The sequence below is a fragment of the Solanum dulcamara genome, chromosome 12, assembly GCF_947179165.1.
Source record: "Solanum dulcamara chromosome 12, daSolDulc1.2, whole genome shotgun sequence".
NCBI classification, from domain to species: Eukaryota; Viridiplantae; Streptophyta; class Magnoliopsida; order Solanales; family Solanaceae; genus Solanum; species Solanum dulcamara.
In genome coordinates this window covers 47990670-47998031 of record NC_077248.1, presented here as the reverse complement: position 1 = coordinate 47998031, position 7362 = coordinate 47990670, and the positions used below count along the sequence as shown (strand labels likewise).

At 38.0% G+C, this 7362-nt stretch overlaps 1 pseudogene; it reads left to right on the top strand.

The window, feature by feature from the left end:
* The first annotated feature begins 1014 nt into the window (after positions 1–1014).
* On the top strand, positions 1015–1134 carry LOC129877922 (5S ribosomal RNA; annotated as a pseudogene).
* The last annotated feature ends 6228 nt before the right edge of the window (positions 1135–7362 follow it).

The window sequence follows — 7362 nt, the reverse complement described above, 5'->3', positions numbered from 1 at the left end:
AAGTACATGCCGAGGAACGTACGGCCCGATCCGCACATCATATAATAATGCCAAGGAATGTTTAGTCCGATCCACATATCATATAGTAATGCTGAGGAATGTTCGGCCTAATCCATGTATCATACAGTAATACCGAGGAACATTCGGCTTGATCGATGTATCATATAGTAATGCCGAGGAATATTTGGTGTGATCCATATATCATATATTGTACCTGGCCCTTTATGGGACTCGGTGTCATCATATCATCATATACCATAACCGGCCTTTTATGGGACTCGGTATCATCATATCATCATAAACCATACCCAGCCTTTTATGGGACTCGATGTCATTATATCATCATATACCATACCCGGACCTTTATGGGACTCGGTGTCAGATGTATTACAGTATGCACGAATCAAGTAGTGAGTAACCATATACAATCTAAATCATTATCAGAGACTCGACAATGTAAGAAGATTAAGCTATCGTCTGAGGACCAGAATAGTAGTGTAGCTATCATCCTTAAGGTCCTACCACCCTCTTAACCTATAATTTTACACAATCTCGACTAGATAGGTAGTCCTTGATTGAAGGAACATGGGTTGATATTTTTAATCTACGGATAACATTTCATATAAAATTATCTGTCCAAGGAATGCAAAGTGAGTCTTGTAGCCAAGGTCATATTGTGGAATCTTCGACCTCGTATATTTATTCTTGCCTTCTTTAGATGACATCAACTGGTACCCTCGCCTTTTGGGTTTTGCTTTTTGCCCATCAGAGTTGGCTATCAAGTTGTGCTGAAGTCCCCTCACACAATGACCTGTATAGACATTCTGTGGTTTGCCTTATCATTAACTGGTATTATGTTGAAGAACTGTGGCATACAAGTGTGCCATATATTAGTAATTGGCTAATCCTGCATGTTTTGCTTAAGCTCTTTTACAATTCCCTTATCATAACTTTTAATACTCTAGATACATAATCTCGTGTCGTTGCTTCGCCGCTAGTTTGGATTCTCCCATCTCGTGCGATCATAACAGCACTAACGCACCAGATCCCACCAGAATTCCGAAGTTAAATATGCTTGGGCGAGAATAGTACTAGGATGGGTGACCCCCCCGGGAAGTCCTCGTGTCACGTTCTATTGTCATCCTTGCAATAATGTGTGAAGGCATTCATCTTAGCCTAAGATTTACCTTAGCGTCTTCTCGCTAGTCTTCAGGTTTCGCCTTGCCCTCTCTTCTTCTCTCTTACAACTGGTGTCGGGGTAGATCTTTAATTCAATCATGACTGTTTCTTTTTTGGCCATTTGATTTAACTTCTCTTCGTATTCCTCTGTAACGTCTCCAAAACATCATAACTCTTTTTCATCATGTACTCCTCCATTTGGTCTTATGCTATATATATCTATTCGTAGGTTGCAGAACTACTCTTATACCACTGGTATGAGGTAAATACAGTATTTTCATCTCCCGACCCATCTTGCTTTACATATCGACTTCACACTAGGACTTATTTGTGCTAACGCTATTTTGTCCTACTTTTTTATTTTCTTCCTTTACGTACTCCTTGGTCTCCTCATTTCCTACCGTAGGAGATTTTCTATTCTTCTTGCTACTTGTACGTCCCGATGTCAGCGACCAATGACGTTGTTGTCATATCTTAATCTTTACTCAAATACGGCCCTACTACCCTTTTTGTAGCCTTTAGTTTGCTCAGTCCTACTCTCTTATCGTATTCACCCCTTTTTGTAGGCACCCATGATTCTTCGTATGGTCTCAGATACCGCATCTTCTATATATTTATTGTTGGCCTTGAGCTCTTGCTAACTCGTTCCAGTATGGAATATCGCTTGAAATTTAAGCAGTCCTGTCAACATGTGATAGTGTCAATTAATTTCCTCCCACGCTTGTATTTCGCTTGTCCACTTCCCCCTTTAAGGTATACCCATGTCATCTTCTATTTATTTTCAACTATTCATGCGCATATGATTCTGTTCCAACCCTTTAACATACTGCACCATGTCTACACCTTCTTTTAGATCATCTATACTTTAGGTGCCCCTGTAAGAAACCTTAGTACAATCATAGGATGCTTAGAATTCTCGATAAATAGTACACACTCTAGTCAAAGTACTGGTACTTGAGTCATATAACTAATGTAGTAGTTTAGCCGAAGCCACATTTCATTCATCCCAATCAGTACATTACTAGTGCTTATAATCGTGTCTGATTCTCCATTCGGGGGCACTTATACTCTAATGACACGTGTTTCACGTTTTGTTATCACCTTTTTTTTCCAAAGGATACCACTTGTTCCTTTAATAATTTCACAATGCCATAGTTGTTTTACAATTTTCCATTCCCTATCCTCGAGGGATCCCACTATATCCAAAATGGAGGTACATATACACAATACCCCTTTCTGCTTCATGAGCTTTCATCCTTATCATGTACCCAATGCTAACTCCTAATCTTACTCACAATCACATTCTTTAGTTACTTCTTTACTAGGCTCTACGTACTTCCATGATGATCCACATTATATTCACACTATATTCTGGTCATGGTCAATCCCGAAGGGTAATATTTCTTAACTTTTATTCACGATCCTTACTCTGGGCTAATTCCACCTGGTGGAGCAAGCATACTTAACCCCTTATCCTTCCTCGTCATTCTCATCCTTAATACCTCGCATGTTGTCTTAAGACATTCATATCCATCACCATTCTTCTCACCATATCAGTATTGACCTTCTACTTGCCACCCATATCACAATTAACTTATTTCCCAAAATCAGCTGTACTCCTAGTTTAGTTGGATCTTATCGTTACCGTGGATATGATCTCTCAAGATATATTACAACCTTATATCTCATTCCCTTTCTATTTCCAAAAGAAATTGGCAGAGTTTCCTCTATATTCCTTACTATCCCAAACCTGCACTCAGGAAATACCAACAATGCCTCACAGGGCCAATGCATATATATTCATATCACAGCCTCACAGGGCACCCAATATCAACAACAATATAAAATGATGGACTTACCTCATATGTCCAACTCAAACTACACCCGTTACACTTTCTTGTCTACTTTTCCTTTCAATTTTCAACTTTACATTTCAATCATATTTCAATCTTCTTACCTTACCCAGCATGCCTCTTTCGCACCATTACTTACCCATATACTGTGTAGCTTCCAATATCATCTGTCACTTTCTTCTGTCGATGTCGTTTTTCAACTGAAACCAAAGGTTAGAAAAAAAATAATTTTATTTCCTATGGCTGGGCTATATCGCACGATCTAAGATAAGAAAGAAAGGTAACATCATAAATATTCTATAGCCTCCTGTTTATAGATGTGGTGCACCACACATCGATAAAAAAGACTTTACTAGACACGGTCAATAGATATTTCGAGGACTAAACTGCTTTGATACCACTTTTGTCACGATCTAACCCCATAGGCCGTGATGGGTGCCCGAACTGGGCACTCGCGTATATCTCTGCTATCTATAAGTAAATTTGTTCCCTGTTTAAGTTATAGCACATCAATAGGCAGGATAACATATAAGCCGATGAGGCTTATCATAGGAACCACTATACATACATGCATATACAACCCACATATATGTCCACAGACCTCTAAGAGTAAGAACAATTACATAAGGCGGGATAAGGCCCCCATCATACCCGTGAACAAATAAATATATACATCGAAGGTTAATACCAAAACTAGGCTCCGGCACAATGAAGCGCTTTTGAACTGTTGAGTGGGACTCCTACGCTGACAAATTCCCAAAGTGTATTTCTATACCTGCAGGCATGAACGCAACCTCCCAAAGAAAGGGGGGTCAGTATGACATATGTATTGAGTATGTAAAGCATAGACATCACAAGGAAATTACAGTTGGCGTAGGGATGCAGGGGGAAAGTATAACATTTAACCATTTACCGTACTCTCATCGTATAAAAGAAAGTCATACATATTACCATCATGTACTGTGCCCGGCCCATTAGGGGACTCGATATACCATCTACATCATTCTGTCATTATAAGCACATACATATTGTTAGCGCTATAGAACGTACAGCCTGATTTATGTATATAGTAAGTACATGCCGAGGAACATACGGCCCGATCCACATATCATATAATAATGCCGAGGAACGTTCGGTCCAATTCACATATCATATAGTAATGCCGAGGAACATTTATCCTGATCCATGTATCATAAAGTAATGCCGAGGAATATTCGGCTCGATCCACGTATCATATAGTAATGCCGAGGAATATTTGGTCTGATCCACATATCATATACTGTACCTGGCCCTTTATGGGACTCAATATCATCATATAATCATATACCGTACCCAGCCCTTTATGGAACTCGGTGTCATCATATCATCATATACCGTACCCAGCCCTTTATAGGACTTGGTGTCATCATATCATCATATACCGTACTCAGAACTTTATGGGACTCGGTGTCAGATGTATTACAGTATGCACGAATCAAGTAGTGAGTAACCATATACAATATAAATCATTATCAGAGACTCGACAATGTAAGAATATTAAGCTATCGTCCGAGGACCAGAATAGTAGTGTAGCCTATAAGAAAATTAAGCTATCGCCCGAGGAACAGAATAGTAGTGTAGCCATCTCGAGTGCCTTCTAAATTCCATTAAGGCCTATATCACTTAGGATCTCGGGGACCCTAGACATGTACTAAAGTAATACTAATAGTTCATAGAATCAGGGATACCCGTCATCACTTAGTCCTTAGGACTAGGAGCTTTTACACCCAGTACTTCTCAACATATAAAGTTCAAGGAAAGTAGTTCAACTTACTACAAGGGTTTGACATTCAGAAGTGAATAAGAGATACTAATTACATTTAGGACTTAAGAGTAAAGTTACCCTAGAGCTCGTATCACATTTTACTTACAATTAGGACATGCCAAAAGAAGAGAAAGAATAAGCTTTACCTAGTCTCTACTTTTACTCAAGGAGTCATCATTTACATATATTGTACCCGACCTATCATGGGCTCAGTATCATAATTTTATTATTGCATTACCTTATCATCATAGCACCACACTTATGTCAAAGACATATCAAGAAGAAAGAAGGGTAGCTCTGCGTACTTATGCCAAAATATGCTAACGATATGAATTATGCAAATATGATTGTAATGATGAAAGGACAATTCTCACATTACAAGTATGTTATAAAAATAAGCTACTCTATGATTTCAAACCTATGATCATGACTATGATATATAAAATTATATTCTTATGTTATGTATGTATTCCATGGGATTTGACTTAGCACAGAGTGAACTTGAGGTGGGGACCCTACCAATAGCCTTATAGCAGCCTCATGTCCCATAAACTACGTGCCACCATAGGTTCCCTTCATGGCTTAGCTATTGGATCCATATATATCATATATATGACCCGCCTAGTGGGGTAGAGTCTACCTTGGCAAGTAGATTCCCCTTTTCTTTGTTGTATGGGGAGACAACGGGATTCTATGTTATAGCTCGTATGGTTTTATTATCGGTTATATTTCCTATCCCACATATGTATGATCTCTTAAGTATGTTATGATTTTAAATTTATGCTTTTAAATGCTTTGGTCAATATAATTTTCTCATGACTTTACTTATTCCATCTTATCATGTGTTTTACTTGACCTTTGTATTCCATAATTTATGTGCAAGTCACGCCCTCATACTTAGTACATTTCAATGTACTAATGCATAATTTTTTCCTACATTGTCTTATAATGTAGGGGTTGAGATTGAAGATTCTAATTATTCATGTAACTAGTAGGCGTTCTCTGACTGTGTTGTGGTGAGTCCTCATTGATCGGGGATTGGTTTTCAAGTTGGTTACTGTTTTCATTCAAAATACTTTTGTTTACGTTGTATATTGAGGGTGAGATAGGTACATATCTTAGCCCCCACCCATACTCATGTTTAGAGGCATCTAGTTGGACATATGTTTGAGTCTATGTTGTTATAAGACATTTTTAGATTTCTATTCATGATTTAGACTCTCTTATGATATTTCCGCTTTTATATTTTATCTTGTGTATGCTTATAATATATACAAGAGGCTTGGTTGGAGCCTATTGGGGTTTCGATCGCCATGTTACGACTAGGCCCTAAGTCAGGTCATGACACTTCTTTCTTGTCATCCTGGTACCTAGCATACTTTGCATCTGCATCTGATCACCACTCCACTCCTTACATCGGCCCTTGGATCACTTCTTTCTTTAGATAGCCTATTATCATATGAGACACCTCCACCTTGTAGTGCCTTGAGTTAGAGGATATTTTTAATATTTCAAGTCATATGCTTTGCTCATATAATTATCATAGAACAAGCACTGGCTATCACTTTCTTGAAGCACGTATTAGTTGCTAGATTTGGGAACCCATTTCAATCCGAGTCCCCAATAATAAGATAACGGCATAATCAATGAGTTTTTGGTCTAGTAAGGCAAGGTATATTTTCTCATACTACTCTTGTGTCCAGAGTTAGGACCAAGTCCCTTGCTCTGTTTTTTCCTTTTGTTTAATGTATTTTGAGAAATTTTCCTGACATCTTTTCCGGATTGAACAATCCTTCTTAAGATGACCATTCCTTCCACAATAAAGATACAAGAGATTGTCGGATACAGATACGTACTTGATATGAGGATTGTAAGGAGGACTAATGTTTAGGATTCCTAGTCCTCTTCCACCATTGTGCCCCTAACTAGTCATATTTTCAAGTAATTTTGATGAAGCAGTCCATTTCAGAGTCTTCTTCAGCTCTTTCTTTGCATGAGCAAGATCCTTTTCAAGTTGCACATTTCTTTCAAGAGCTATAGCCAGCTTCATTCAACTTATTTTCAAGTTCCAACTACAAATTTACTAGCCTCACCCTTCCCTTTAGAACATCTTTTGTTGAAATTCTAAAGCTCGTGATTAAGTTCTACATTGTCAGCCATTAGAACTATAATCTGCTTCTCTAGATCAGATAGTTTCACTTCAGCCTCGTTTAACCTCTCTTAAGGCTCATCTGTATATTTTTAGCTTCATTGTTGCAAATTTCACTGCTCTTTTAACCTCACAAATTTCAAGCTCTACATTATCAGCTACTAAGACCATTATTTGTTCTTCCAGATCAAAAACTTTTACCTCAGCATCCTTTATTTTCTCTTCAAGTTTAGCCTGTACACTTCTGGCTTAATTTTTGAAGTTTTTACTGCTTTTGTTCAACTTCTTGAACTTACAATCAAGATCCATATTATTAGCTATCAGGACTATGATTTTCTCTTCCAAATCAAAAATTTGAGCAACTAGAGCAATATTTT